The following is a 15,984-nucleotide window of genomic DNA, read 5'->3' on the forward strand; positions in this document are numbered from 1 at the left end:
ACCATTCTTGATCTCAGCTCTGTTAGTGTGGAAGAAGGTGGATCTTCACTGGCAGAGAGCTCAAAAAAGAGGCCTGAAGCGTTCTTTGCTAAACAATGAAGATGATGATGCCTTTAGGGCACTTCTTAAATGAGAAACAGAAAGAGCAAAACACACAGATTTGTCTGGAAGAGGAACAAATTACTTTGAGCCAACTACAGCAAACCAAAGCCAAACTTCAGATCCTTCTCCTAAAAGCACACCTTCAAACTTCTGGTTATTCCAATTTTTTTTTTTAATTTTCAGCTGCTGGACATTTAAAAACTGAATTTGAAACACATGGTCAAAATGGCCACAATATATTATAATACATATTTGCTTTTTACTTATTTTTTGTGAGTCGGAAGATGTCTGACTGTTTACAACACATTGAAAACAAGAAGGGTGCTTATATTGTTTTCTGTGCTGTTTGAATGACCCCCATACTGGCTATTCTGCCTGTTTTTGATTACCTAGTAGCCTTCAGTTTGATACGCAGTCCCGTTTAGTGCACTGGTAATAGGGATTTGGTAATCGTGAAAAGTTTTGTATCAGGATCAGAGCGATTCAATCTAGTTTTGCTTTGAAAAACCGGGACAAAAGTAAGATGAATGGGTGACAAATAAAGGGATTTCAAAATCTGGATCATTTTGATCAGGACTAAACCTTTTGAACTACTGGCCCCAGGGTAGGCTGGTTTGGAAGATGGCAGAATGAGGTAACTATTTTTGAAAAGTCTTTACAATAAGCCAGGCATTTTTTTGGTACCGTTACAGCTCCGTCTTCTTAAAATAAGACCCAGCTTCCCGTATGAAGCCACCGACGAAGCTGATAAACATTTCCATAATGCTTGTGTGGAGTAGAAGTAGCTTTACCCTCCAGTCAAACCGTGCCAACGACCTAAACCTGCCCATCCGGGCCCCCTCTGCTTTCACTAGCTTTTAAAAAACGCCACGCTGACAGAGCCGAGCAGGACTGGTGGGACGGGGCGGAGGTGAAGTTGATTAGGTATAGTAGTAGCCTTGTACATTTAACAGCGTTAACTCTGCTCTCTTTTGTCAAGTTTTGAAATCTTCCCCATCCTGTTCTTTTTTTTGTTCCTTCAGCGAGTAATACGGTGCATTTCATCATTGGTGTAAATCTGCACACTGGGCACATGCGGTTGAGAGGCGGAAGGCTTGTCTGCACAGTAAACACAGACCGCAAATAAAAAAGAAAGAAAGAAAAGAAAAAGCATCGACAAGATCTGTTTTTATATAAGAGAGTTTGATGTATGTCAGCGCTCCAAGGCGTATGTACCGTATGTGTGTAAGACTCTTCCGTAGTTTATTTGTGAATCTGAAGCGGCACCCGGCCCGACTGACTCTCGTCTTCCTGCGCACTTCGCGATAAGTCGAACTCACCGAAGGCTCAGGTTCGCTTCGCCCAGGTGTGGGACCCCGGTTTCTATGAGGCACCGTCTAGGACATTAGTCATTCTTAAAGGTACGTGCAGTGTATCCTGTAATGACACGTTGGTATCTTATACTGAAATGTAAGCACTTAATACATTCAGTATTGAAAGTCCAATACCGAAACACGTGCTAAAAGAGTAAAACACACGCTCAGTATTCTAAAAAGCATAAACTGTATGCTTAAATAAATACATTCAATAGTGATATACATACACAGTATGATGAAACACATGTTGTGTTTGCTAAAATGCATAAATTGTATATTTAAACACATACAATCGATAGTGACATACATATACAGTATGGTGAAACACATATACGGTATGCTAAAACACATGCTTAGTATTCTGAAATAAATAAACTATATACTTGAGCATGTACATGCATTAGTGAAAAACATAAATGGTATGGTGAAACATACAGTTTGCAAAAATACATAAACTGTATACTTAAATACATTATTTTCAATAATGAAACACATCCACGATATGTGCTCAGTATTGTAAAATGCATAAACTGTATACTTAAATAAATACATTCAGTAGTGAAATACAAACACAGTATGGTGAAACACATGCCGAGTTTGCTAAAATACATAAACTGTATACTTCAACACATGCAATAGTGAAATACTTACAGAGTATGGTGAAACACATATACGGTATGCTGAAACACATACTCAGTATTCTAAAATACATAAACTATATACTTGAGCATATACATTCAATAGTGAAAAACATACACAGTATGGTGAAACACATATATGGTATTCTGAAACACATGCTTAGTATTCTAAAATACATAAACTATATATTTGAGCATGTACATGCAATAGTGAAAAACATACACTCAGTTTGCTAAAATGCGTAAACTGTATACTTAAACACATACATTCCATAGTGAAATACATACACAATATGTGCTCAGTATTATAAAATGCATAAAATGTATACTTAAATACATTCAGTAGTGAAACACATATACGGTATGCTGAAACACATGTTTAGTATTTTAAAATACATAAACTATATACTTGAGCATGTACGTGCAATAGTGAAAAACATACACGGTAAGGTGAAACATACACTCAGTTTGCTAAAATACATAAACTGTATACTTAAACACATACATTTGATAGTGAAATACATACAGAGTATGGTGAAACACATATACGGTATGCTGAAACACACGTTTAGTATTTTAAAATACATAAACTATATACTTGAACATGTACGTGCAATAGTAAAAAACATACACAGTATGGTGAAACCTACACTCAGTTTGCTAAAATACATAAACTGTAAACTTCAACACATTCTTTTCAATAAGGAAACACATCCACGATACAGTATGTGCACAGTATTCTAAAAAACTGTATACTTAAACACATACATGGATAGCGAAACACATACATTGTCTTCTGAAATGGATACATTCGATATTTAAAACACATACACTGCATTGTGAAACATGCTGTACAGTAAAGTACATACACTCAAATGTAAAACACTGCATACATTATATTCGGAAACACATTCTATAGTGAAATGTATACACTATATTTTGAACTGCATTCTGTACATGCTGTCTACTAATGCACATATTCTGTATTTAAATGCCTACACATTATACTGTCACTCTTTACGAGATTTACTGATTCTGATATTTCGAAATGAGACTTAAGATGTGAATCAACTTTGTTACGGCTGCTGCCTAACACCAGATGATGATTTCCAAAATTGTTGAAAAAGCAGTTCCTCAGTTTATTTTATGTTTGTTGGTTTGTTTTTCTTCTTATTTGGAAATGTACTCTTCACTTTGCTTCGCTGGCTTTAATAGAGGTTATTTATTTATTAAAGTTTCAAATTCTTTTGCGTAAGAGGAAACCATAGTTTACTAAAGCAGTATTTGGCTGTGGAAGTTGGTCTTTTTTGGTGGAAATGTTGTGAAATTGTTGTACACTGTACTGTGAAAGGTGCTTCTGTATATGAAGTAAAGTTTTATCGATTGTTGTATATAAAAGAGCTGTATGGCCCCTAAGTAGCTAAGGGGTCAAACTGTAAGCCACAAACTGGCGAGTTATGTGTCATATTCGTTGTAAGTCACTGAAGTTGCCCGAGCACCAGTCATACAAATACCAAAGGAGTTACACCTTTCTGTATCTGTAAAACTGCTTGGAGTGGTCTTACTTAAGGCAAGGCACTCTGTACAATAATGATTCATTGGCGGGCCCTTCGCAACACTCCAATTGACCTTGGTAAAAAGACCAATAGATTACTTATTAACTGGAGGTGATGGAATGTATTGACCATGAATTATAGCAAGTAGTGCCATCTTACATTGGCAAAAGTCCTGGCTTGTAAACTATAGAGTGAAAGTTCAGGCCTCACTAGTGACCCACTTAAGTCAATGGCACATTATACAAATTTTAGTCGTGAGGGTTGTCAGGACTACATTTCCCGGTCCGGTCACTTCACCATGTCAGTTTAAATGATTGAAAAATAGCATGACATATCTAAATTACAAACTGTGTGCCAACCTTCCAGCACAATTACAATGAGTAATGTTTTCTGACAGAGCTGGCATTGTGCAAAGGGTTCACAGCTACACCGAGTTTTCTTTTTTTTTTCTATTTTCCATTCTGCCATGGCACATAAAACATGAGACATCAGATAGACACGCTTCTCTTCTGATTGTGGGGGCCAAAGCTCCCAGTGATCCTTATTCCTCATCACTGCATTCCATGGTACTTTGGTATCAACATTCATTGGTTGTCAGCTCTTGTGCGCATTTAGCCCACCACTACATTACAAACAAGAAAGGCATTCCCATAATGCCGTACTTTTGAACTGAAAATTCCCCTTTTGTCTCATTCATTGGTCAGGAGTCCTTTGTTCATTTCAGCAGCGCAGTAATCTGTGAATGTGTTTTTACAGAAGTACAGTATGTGTTTAACAACTATTTAGCAAAAAGGCTGCATTTTGCACGTTTTGAGCATAGGACTAGATAACTGACATGTGGATTATGCTACATGAGCAACGTGGGATTTTTTTTTTCTTTTTTCCGTTTGTCGTTGTTTGCTGTTGTCCACCATTGGGTTCTATTATATCATTAACTTTTTTCTTTCCCTTCTGCGTGAAGACATGAGATATAAAATGTTTCTTTTCCATCATTACAAATCACATTGGGTAAGTTACTCCAGGTAGTTTATAGTGGCGGTCGAGAAAACATTTTGTTTTAATAGTTTCATTGAGAAAAGACATCATAAAAGTTTTTTGATAAAATGTGACCTTATGGTGACCAATGCTGGACAACGTCAAATGATGTGAAAAACACCCATGGAAAAAAGAAGTAAAAAAAAAAAAACCACGTTACTAATGTTGCATAATCCACACACCAGTTATGAAGTCTTAGTGAAGAAATGAAGGGGGGGATTTTGCCTAAACATTAAACTATGAACTCCTTGTGTTAACAAAGAATCTTGAACCCCTCTCAAAGCTACCAGGCAAGAAAAATCTTTCAGCTTACTTCTCAGGTGTTTGTAATTTGGTGGTGAGAGCTTACCTGTCACTTCACACAACAGTGAAAAAATCCCTTTTGAAATTGAAGCCATTCTTTGAGGCGCTCATTAGTGAAATTCTCTACAGTTTACATACATGACGGAAATGTCGTTGTTGACAAATCACTAATGCTTTGGAAAGGCGGTTTGGCAATGAAGTGATGCGAACTGCATACAATTACAGAGCAGGCTGAATTTCTACTGAACAATATGTTAAGTTTATTGGAAGCTCAATAAAAGTGCCTAGAATCTCCACACTACAGCTAAGCCTGCAGACATTTTTATTTTTATATCATTTTTCAAAATTTAAAATTTTTGTTTTAATGTTTTTCTGTTATGCTAAGAGGGTATGAGGATGGACCAGGAGTCAAAAACAATGAAAAAGTTGTAACTGGAAGAAAAGAAATCAAAGTACCAAAACCTGAAATGTAATACTAAATTGTAGTCAAAAGCTGAAAGTGAAAAACAGATCAGTGAACCAGAGCAGATAGATAGATAGATAGATAGATAGATAGATAGATAGATAGATAGATAGATAGATAGATACTTTATTAATCCCAAAGGGAAATTCACATATTCAAATTCATAACTTTTATGGACAGAATTTCTAGGCGCAGCCAGGGCGTTGAGGGGGTCCGGTTTGGTGGACTCAGGATTGGGTCACTGCTTTTTGCAGATGATGTTGTCCTGTTTGCTTCATCAGGCCGTGATCTTCAGCTCTCTCTGGATCGGTTCGTAGCTGAGTGTGAAGTGGCTGGAATGGGAATCAGCACCTCCAAATCCGAGACCATGGTCCTCAGCCGGAAAAGGGTGGAGTGCCCTCTCAGGGTTGGGAGCGAGATCCTGCCTCAAGTGGAGGAGTTCAAGTATCCTGGGGTCTTGTTCACGAGTGAGGGAAGAATGGAGCGTGAGATCGACAGGCGGATCGGTGCGGCGTCCGCAGTGATGCGGTCTCTGCATCGGTCTGTCGTGGTGAAAAAGGAGCTGAGCCGTAAGGCGAAGCTCTCAATTTACCAGTCGATCTATGTTCCTACCCTCACTTATGGTCATGAGCTATGGATAGTGACCGAAAGAACGAGATCGCGAATACAAGCGGCTGAAATGAGTTTCCTCCGCAGGGTGTCTGGGCTCTCCCTTAAAGATAGGGTGAGAAGCTCAGTCATCCGGGAGGGGCTCAGAGTAGAGCCGCTGCTCCTCCGCATCGAGAGGAGTCAGATGAGGTGGCTCGGGCATCTGATCAGGATGCCTCCTGGACGCCTCCCTGGTGAGGTGTTCCGGGCACGTCCAACCGGGAGGAGGCCCAGGGGAAGACCCAGGACATGCTGGAGGGACTATGTCTCCCGGCTGACCAGGGAACGCCTCGGGATTCTCCCGGAAGAGCTAGAAGAAGTGGCCGGGGAGAGGGAAGTCTGGGCATCTCTGCTCAAGCTGCTACCCCTGCGACCCGACCTCGGATAAGCGGAAGAGAATCGATGGATGGATGGAAATTCACATACTCCAGCAGCAGCATACTGATACAAAAAACAATATTAAATTAAAGAGTAATAAAAATGCAGGTAAAAACAGACAATAACTTTGAATAATGTTAACGTTTACTCCCACGGGTGGAATTGAAGAGTCGCATAGTTTGGGGGAGGAACGATCTCCTCAGTCTGTCAGTGGAGCAGGACAGTGACAGCAGTCTGTCGCTGAAGCTGCTCCTCTGTCTGGAGATGATACTGTTTAGTGGATGCAGTGGATTCTCCACAATTGATAGGAGCCTGCTGAGCGCCCGTCACTCTGCCACGGATATCAAACTGTCCAGCTCCATGCCTACAATAGAGCCTGCCTTCCTCACCAGTTTGTCCAGGCGTGAGGCGTCCTTCTTCTTAATGCTGCCTCCCCAGCACACCACCGCGTAGAAGGGGGCGCTCGCCACAACCGTCTGCAGCATCTTATTGCAGATGTTGAAGGACGCCAGCCTTCTAAGAAAGTATAGTTGGCTCTGTCCTCTCTTGCACAGAGCATCAGTATTGACAGTCCAGTCCAATTTATCATCCAGCTGCACTCCCAGATAGATAGATAGATAGATAGATAGATAGATAGATAGATAGATAGATAGATAGATAGATAGATAGATAGATAGATAGATAGATAGATAGATAGATAGATAGAAAAGGCACTATATGTGATAGATAGATAGATAGATAGATAGATAGATAGATAGATAGATAGATAGATAGATAGATAGATAGATAGATAGATAGATAGATAGATAGATAGATAGATAGAACTTTATTGGTTCCCAGGGGGAAATTTGGCTTTTTACAGAAGCTCTTTAAATAAATTCATACATAAAGGGGTAGATAAGTAAGTAAGTAAATACATCAGTATACATCCACACTTTGATCTGAACACACACCAGAATGACTATAAAGCAACAAAATTCAAAACAAAAGAAATCTTCTGACTTGGCAGTCCCAGTTCCAGTGACGCATTGAGCAGGCGTGTTGCTGTTGGTTTAAAGGAGCCCCCAGTTGTGTTTCTTTACACGCTTCTGCTGAATGATTCAATGGCTGCAAGTCCACAGTGTTGGTGTGTCAGAGAGAGGATATGCAGCATTATTCATAATGGCACTCAGTTTTGTTTTCATTCTATCCTTTGTCATAACATCCAGGGGGTCCAGAGTGTGTCTCATAACCAAGCTTGCCCTTTTAATTACTGTAGCTTGTTAATTTGTTGGGTCAATCTTGAAGTGATGTTACCAGACAAGTACATCACAGTGTAGAAAATCATACTGACCATCACAGAGTTGTAGAAGATGTGATGGATGTTACTACCCCACTGAAGGAACTGAATCTCCTAAGGAAGAAGAGCCTGCTCTTCCCTTTCTTATATAGTTCCTCTGTGTTCTGAGACCAGTCCAACCTGTCATTAATCTGGACCCCCCAAGTAGTTAGTACTGCTGGCTTTCCCACAGTGCCTTGGTTTCTTCCACATCTCAAAAACATGCATTTTAGATGGACTGGTAACCCTAAGGTATCCTTTATGAGAAGGACCTAGGAGTCATAGTGGAACTGACCCTATCAATTTCCAAACAGTGTTAGCCATTAAGAAGATTAACAGAACGTTCGTTTAAAGAGCATGATGTGTGTCGAGTACGAGTCAAAGGAAGTTATGCTCAAATTTTATAACACGCTAAAGAGACCTCACCTGGAGTGCTATGTACAGTTTTGGTCTTCAGGATACAAAGAAGACATATCAGTGCCAGAGAAGGTCCAGAGGAGCTTAAGAGGAGACATGATTGAAGTATTATACATTATGGAGAGAGCTGGTGCCAGGTTGTTACTTTAAAGTGAGGTCATCATGAACACAGGAAGACAGTTGAAAACTTGTTAAATGTAAATTTTGCACAAATGTTTGAAGTTTTTCTTCACACTATAAGAGCTACAAGAACATAAGAAATTTGATAAACGAGAGGAGACCAATCTCTTAAAGGTTGTCAAGGTTTCTGCTTCCACTCCCTGTCTCTCCCACAACCCTCTACGTAAGGAGGAGCTTCCTGGCTTCAGTCCTATATGCAGTTCCCCTTAATTTCTAAATGAAATTCCCTTAATGTCCATATAGACACACAGAATAAGTTACGATATCAAGTAGTGTGGTGGACAGTAGAACTTTATGGACATTCAAACCTTGACTTGATGTTACTTTGGAGGAACCCGGTGGGTGGAATTGGTAATCTTGTTGGGCCTGTTCTCATCACAAGTTTTTCTAATGTTCTGAATAGCCCGAGGTATGTTGGAGTGTGGATGTGCCCTACAATGAACTTGTACCCCATTCACTGTTGACTCCCCTCTTATATCTGATGTCATCAGGACAGACTGTGGCGTCCAGCATCCCTGCTACTGTGGGTTTAGAAAATGGATGGATGGATAAAGTTATAGCACCTTCCAGAAACTTCTCTAATGGGTGCTTTTGGACAGTTATTAGAGCATTTAGTCAAGTTAATAATTTCCTGTCAATAGCACTGACAGTAGTTGTTTTGTAAGGGGTGGACTGACCTTATTTGCTAGTAAATCATTTAGGAATGTGAAAATTGAGCCCAAAGTGCAATAACGTTGTGTACTGTATCTTGTAAAAAAAAGGATCAGTGGAATGACTGTGGATTTCGCTTGAGGCCAAAATTGAGATGTGATGGTCAGTGTGCCCTGTGAAGCAGATCTTATTTTGCAGTACATTTTTATGGCCTTAGCTGTATTTTTATCCATTTGATGGTATTTTATTACAATATGGGCTGCCTAAGTGTATCAATTAGTGAGCTACTGCCTATCACAAGACCTTAATAAAAGCCTGGTTTGGTCTTAGTAAAGTGCTGATGATTATGGGAGTCTGCAGGGGAAAGTGTAGATGGCAAGGAAGATACTTCCCCTCCTCACCAACAATAACAAAGCAATATATATAACCTGCATATTTATATATACAGTATATATATTTTATTTTGCATTGCTGTTTGAACACTAATAGAATTACTGTGGCAAAACTAATTATTTTGTGTTTTCAGCTTTCCTGCTATTTTGCAAACATTTCAACCTTTGCAGTTATATATCTATATTATGAAAGCCTGTGTTGATTTATTTGGGTGGACTTCACAACTTTGGAAAATGGCCTTATAACTCTTTTCAGACTGATGTGCTGCAACAACTGCTTCTCTAGGATTTCTGCTGATGTATTTTGTCCTTTGCGTCCTTTAGCCAGATTTGTGAAGTTTTTCAGAGTAGGAAAGCAGTCGCACATAAAGATCATTGCCTCAAGTGTGGATGAGCATACATATGTGAATCACAAGCGATAGCACACTATCAACACTCTGGTGGTCATGGTTGCAGACTGTATTGTAGTAGCCAACAAGTTACCATGAGGGGCTGAGTGGGTGACTGGCTGCAAAACGGCCAACAGGTGTACTGAGCTCTGTATTCCATAAACCCTTAGGTAAGACTTTATAAGCCTCGGAAGGTTCAAGAAGGCAGATGAGACTTGTGAATTGTTAAATAAATGTGTCTGTTATCGGAGAGAGAGAGGTTAGGAGGACATGCTAATATAGCACATTGCTGCATCCACCACACAACAAACCAACTCAGGAACCCAGAGTGCAGTCATGCAGTGGGTGACACCTCAGCACCACACTAGTTCAGATGGAGTGGAACAGTGTGAGGTTTTTTTATGGTGGCTGGAGTGCCAATTCTGCCACCAACCCCCCTGGTCTTTCCCTGCAGGTTGGAGTGCCTACTTGCAGGGCTGGATGCAGATTAACGTCATACCCAGGACAGAGCAATTGCAGTTTAAGGGCCTTGCTCAGGGCCCAACAAAGTAGAGTCATTTTTGTCGTTTACGGGATTTGAACTGGCAACCTTCCGATTGCCAGTGCAGATCCCTTGCCTCAGAGCCACTACTCCGCCTAGTTATCAGGCTTAACTCTTATTTTGGTGTGTGTGTCTTGATCTTTCTGTCTTGGTGTACGTCATTAAGTGGCAACAATTAATTATGTGTAGCTTAGCGCAATATTCTACCTCATTATGTTTTTCTTCTTCTTCTCCTACTTTTTTGAATATTACTATTATTATTATTACCTTCTTTGTGGTGAAGTCTTAGGGTTAGTATAAGAAAACTACAAAACACCATCATGATTTCCAAGGAAACTACGAAACACATTTATGAGTGCCATTTTGTGGCTCAGTGTGCGTAAAATCATGACATCATACATTCCCAGATGTGAACTGCTACTCCTCACTGGGATGGGGTGTAGGACGCTTCATCACTACTTCTCATGACCTAGTATGGGGTGGGATAAATTATTAATCTAGTCAGACTTTGAGTGCAATTCCTTGGAGTCACTCGGGGATGCATTGAGAACTGTATAGTGTGTCTGACTTATAACTTAATAATTATAATGTAATGTATAAAATCAATACAAATTAAAGGTCAGATAGATAGATAGATAGATAGATAGATAGATAGATAGATAGATAGATATGAAAGGGACTAAATGATAGATATATACATAGACAGATAGATATGAAAGGCACTATATAATAGATAGATGAAAGGCACTATATAATAGATAGATAGATAGATAGATAGATAGATAGATAGATAGATAGATAGATAGATAGATAGATATGAAAGGCACTATATAATAGATAGATAGATAGATAGATAGATAGATAGATAGATAGATAGATAGATAGATAGATAGATAGATAGATAGATAGATATGAAAGGCACTATATAATGGATAAATAGAAAGGTCATTGGTTACAAAAAAAGTATTTAAGTATGTCATTTAATTACTTATTATAAAATATAATGTGTTACCAACACATTAAGACCAGTGTCCTCCCTTTGGGTTGTTTTTTCTTTTGTATGAAAAACCGCACATTTCACTGGCCAGAATTTTTTACAAAATCCTAAACCCATCCTAAGCCCATTCATGAACCTTTCTAAAACTGACCAGAAACCCAGCCAAATTTGATTTCAAAATATTTATAACAAATAACTAGATTAAATATAAAGTGACATTTTATGTATAAGTTTGTTTTCCTAGATTAACACAGCACACTCTTTTCTGCCACCGTGATTGCTTCTTTTATCACCCCAAGTGCTACTGTGATACTCACTGGCTCCCTGTGGCAATTAAATTGACCCCGTAGCGCATGCAGGATTAAATTTCTACTTATAAGTTTTGTTCAGTTCTTTTCATTTGATTGCCCGCTACGCACAGTCTTTTTGGTGTGTCAGGAATAAGCTTCTGTAGTAACACAGTAAACAGTGTGGAATACTGTGGGCATACAGCTCCCCAAACCTGGACACAGACAGGCACAGAGACACAAGTCCAAGGCAACACACATTTATTTCTCATGGGGCAGCTCATTCCCTGCTCCCCACTACAGAGCACAGTACAAAAGCACTAGCAGTAATGCTCAGTCCCTTCTTCTTTCTTCTTCTTCTACTTCTTCTTCTTCTTTCTCTGCAACCTCCACTCCTGTCCCACCAAGCTTTGTACTCCACCTCCTAACTCTGGCTCCTCGAATGGAGTGAGGCAGCAGCTTCTTTTATTCTACTCCTGGGAGTGCTCCAGGTGGCTCATTAGAATTACCTGGAATCACTCCCAGGTGTGATGGAATTCCATTATAGGGCTCTACAGCAACCCCCGACAAGGCCGGATCAAACTCCAAGTCCTGACATGCCCTGCGGGAATCCGTGGTGCCACAGCCGCCAGGAGGGCTGCCCTCTGACGTCGCAGGGAAGGTATTGCCTTGCTGATGCTCTCTCTCTTGGTCCTTCCATACAATTGGAGTCCCTGCCAGGTAATGGCTGTGGCAGCCCGTCACAACAGAAAACTGTGTTTTTAATGCAATGACTTTTGCTTCAATAAAAGTAGTAATGCAGTAGGTTACTCATTAATTTAAAAAGTAATCTAACTATGTAATATACGTTACGTTTAACCTGCTACTATCAAAACTGTACATTTACATTTATGTTTATTTGCTTGGCAGATGCTTTTGTCCAAAATGATTAGAAAAGCGGTCAACATAATACATAATGCAAATTGTAGCATCACAGTCTTTTACTAAATCCTGCCTTTTAGAAGTGTTAGGTGATCAGTGTCACCCGTAAGCAGTACTGGACAGAGAGTTGTGCCCAGTTGGGTGATTCATATGCATACTGACAAGTTCTTGGGATTGTCTACTATAAGGCTCACCCTTATTCTGATCCCATGTTAACTCTTGTCACAGATATGTTAGCTGTACTGAATGCAGTGTAGATGGTATGGTGTGCGTGTCAAGCCACTAAAATTTCAAATTTAAACCATCCTGCAATGTTGCCAACCACAGAAATGTTATTTTTAAAAGCAGATTTTAGATATATTTGTCCTTTTCTAGCAGTGTTGACAGTCTGTTCACTCTCTGTATCTTGCACAGAAGAGATCTTTCACAAGGTACACACTTGGCACAACTAAACCTTCTGCTAGCTTTTGTGTTGAAAGAGCACCTAGTTGATTAATTTTGAACAGAATTCATGTGATCAGTGATTAAATGCAATGCCGTGGTGTATCTGTTGTGACAACCGCAGTGAGAAAAGGGTCACGTCTAAAAAGTGATTAGTCAGGAGAAATTAACTGGGGCCAATATATGGAAGTATGTGAGATATGGGCATTGTTGCTGGTTTATTCAATTGCTTCCTGTAAAAATTTGCCAGACATTGAAATAATTTAGAAAATCCCATCATCACTAAAAGGCTTACCCTCTAACATTTAATCAAGATGAATTCCATTTTGGTTCAGACTGCCGTTTCCTTTATGTCCTCGAGTGCTTTTCCATCACAAACCTTTCACAGCCGATACTTCCTGTTCTGTACCTCTCCAACAGTTCTTCTCCAGTCCTCAACTTTCAATCCATTTCTCCCTTTTCTTTAGCCACTGCCATGTGTTTGAGATGCCTCCATCTCTGGCTTTATATCCTTTCCTTCTGCCACTCACAAAATAGCCTGAAAATAAGGAGTCTGCTCAAATGAGCCCCAAAGAGAGTGAGGTGTCCATTAGTCTGTCATTTTTGTTTTTATGACTAGAACTCCACTCATGGAACTGGCACTTGGTGCATTCAGAGGTAAGGCAGACTGTGGAAAAACTGCTAAAAATCCACTAGGGAGAATGGCTGAAGACCGGAAGAGAGGTGTGCTCATCCCAGCATACCAAGGAAAGAGTGATCCTTTGGAGTGTGGGTCATACTGAGCGAGTAAGCTTTTGGAGCAGGTGATGACGATTGGTTGAAAGAGTCCTAGTTCATCAGGGGTCGGTCAGATGAAGCTTCTGATTCATGCCTGGGAACGGAACAACCAAGGGTGGTGCCACCATTAAGGCATTCACCTAAGGTGCAAATCATACTGTAAGGGAGGGGGGGCAGCTGCATGAGTTAGCTAACAGTCAGTTGGCACACTAATAAGCTTGGCCCAACAATGGGAACAACAGATGCAGTCTTTGTTTTAAGCAAACACAAATCATCAGGTACAAGGAATAAAGTTGCTTTATGAATTTGTTAATCTGGCGAAGGTTTTTAAAAAGGTGCCATGTGACGTGGTGAGGTGGACATTGAGAAAGGTGTGAAAATGATTAGTATCTGCAGTGATGACAATGTGTGAAGAACTTCTGAAGCTCAGGCTGCACTAGGGATCTGTTCTGAGTCTGTTACTTTTAGAACATAAGAATGTAAGAAATATGACAAATGAAAGGAGACCATTCAGACAATCAAGCCGGTTTGTTCACATAATAGCTAAGATGCCTCAATATCTCATCCAGATTCTTCTTAACGCTTGTCAAGGTTTCTGCTTCAACTCCATGACTGTGTAGTTTGTTCCAGGGCCCCACAACTCTTTGTGTAAAAAAGTGTTTCTTGGTTTCAGTCTTAAGTGCACTTCCCCTTAATTTCCACTGATGTCCTTGAGTACGAGATTCACCCTTAAACTGAAAGAATTTTGCCAGATCTACAGTACTTTATCAATGCCTCTGAGCATTTTAAATACCTGGATTAGGTCCCCACACAATCTCCTCTGTTTGAGACTAAACAGGTTGAATTCTGTGAGTCTGTCGCAGTAGGACGTGTCCTCAAGTCCTGAGATGCACTTATTTGCTCTCCTCTGCACAGCTTCAAGTGCTGCTATATCCTTCTTGTAATGTGCTGACCCGAACTTCACACAACACTCTAGATGTGGTCTCACTTGTGCATCATATAATTTGAGCATAACGTCCCTTGACTTAAATTCAGCAGGTTTTTATGATATAACCTAACATTTTATTTGCCTTTTTAATTATCGATGAAAATGGTGCATCAACATGAACCCCTAAATCCTCTTCAGAGGTTTCTTCCTGTATGACAGAGTCTCCCATCTTGTATTTATCATTGATGTTCCCTTTGCCCACGTGTAGCACTTTTCACTTTTCTATATTAAACTGCATTTTCTAGGTGTTTGGCCAGTTCTGAAACTTGTCCAGGTCTTTTTGGATTCTTTTTGCTGTCTCCTTGGTGTCATCTGTAAATATGACAAGTTTACTAACTTTACCAGAATCAGTGTCATTAATATAAAGCAGAAAAAGTAATGGACCAAGGAAAGACCCCTGAGGGGCTCCACTGATGACCTCACTCCATTCTCCTCTCATCTGTACTCTTTGTCTCCTGCTGGTTAACCAACTTGAGATCCAGTTTTGCGGGTTACCTCTAATGCCTACAGCTTCTAGTTTCAGAATTAATCTTTGGTGTGGGATGATGGTATCAAAGGCTTTTTGAAAGACTAGATAAATTATGTCATACGTTTTTTTTTTTTGTCAACTATTCAGGTTGCTTCTTCTTCATTTTGAGTTGTGAATATGAACTAAAAAAGATAAATTAATAAATATGGAATAAATACAAAAACCTATTAGTATGTTTAGTTTTTCATCACTTGTCAGACTCTCTACCTTTGTTTGTATCGCTTCGTTGTTAAATGATGTTTTTAAAGCAAAAGTGATTGGTCAGCAACAATATGCTGATCTTGTATGATGACCTAGTCAGTCTCTCGATCAGTGCCGCTTTATTTTCAAAAACCGGGAGTGTTCGCCCCTCGACTTTCTTGTATACTCAGATATGGGGATGGATATTTGAGGAGTAAACCGCAAGACAATGATTATATTTTTAAATTATCAACATTAAGGAACCATCAACAACAAATCAAATGAATAATATATTGAGCAGTTATTATAAAAGTAAAGTTGAATAAATCGGACTCTGCAGCCGTATAAATAAAAAAAAAAAATCGAGTATGTGTTCAGGTAAAGTACCACTTCCGGGTGATCGATTTGCCCCAAAAGTTAATACAGATCTACAATTGCGGCGTAACAACCATATGCCGAATTTCATCCATTTATCTAGTTGCGTTTTTGAGTTATCGT

General features: G+C 39.6%; 1 protein-coding gene across 8 annotated transcripts in view; it reads left to right on the forward strand.

Moving 5' to 3' along the window:
- Positions 1-551: 551 nt before the first annotated feature.
- The window catches only part of shc2 (SHC (Src homology 2 domain containing) transforming protein 2), a 118,615-nt gene continuing 103,182 nt past the window's right edge, over positions 552-15,984 (forward strand). For 3 of the 8 annotated variants that reach the window (XM_051935273.1, XM_051935276.1, XM_051935277.1), the window contains exons 1-2: positions 859-1,026; positions 1,125-1,502. The gene's annotated coding sequence lies outside the window, so the exon portion shown is untranslated. Of the gene's footprint in view, positions 737-858; positions 1,027-1,124; positions 1,503-15,984 lie in introns of those variants that run through there. The other 5 variants (XM_051935278.1, XM_051935282.1, XM_051935274.1 and 2 more) reach the window with 4 other exon arrangements.

The sequence above is a fragment of the Erpetoichthys calabaricus genome, chromosome 12 (assembly GCF_900747795.2).
Source record: "Erpetoichthys calabaricus chromosome 12, fErpCal1.3, whole genome shotgun sequence".
NCBI lineage: Eukaryota > Metazoa > Chordata > Cladistia > Polypteriformes > Polypteridae > Erpetoichthys > Erpetoichthys calabaricus.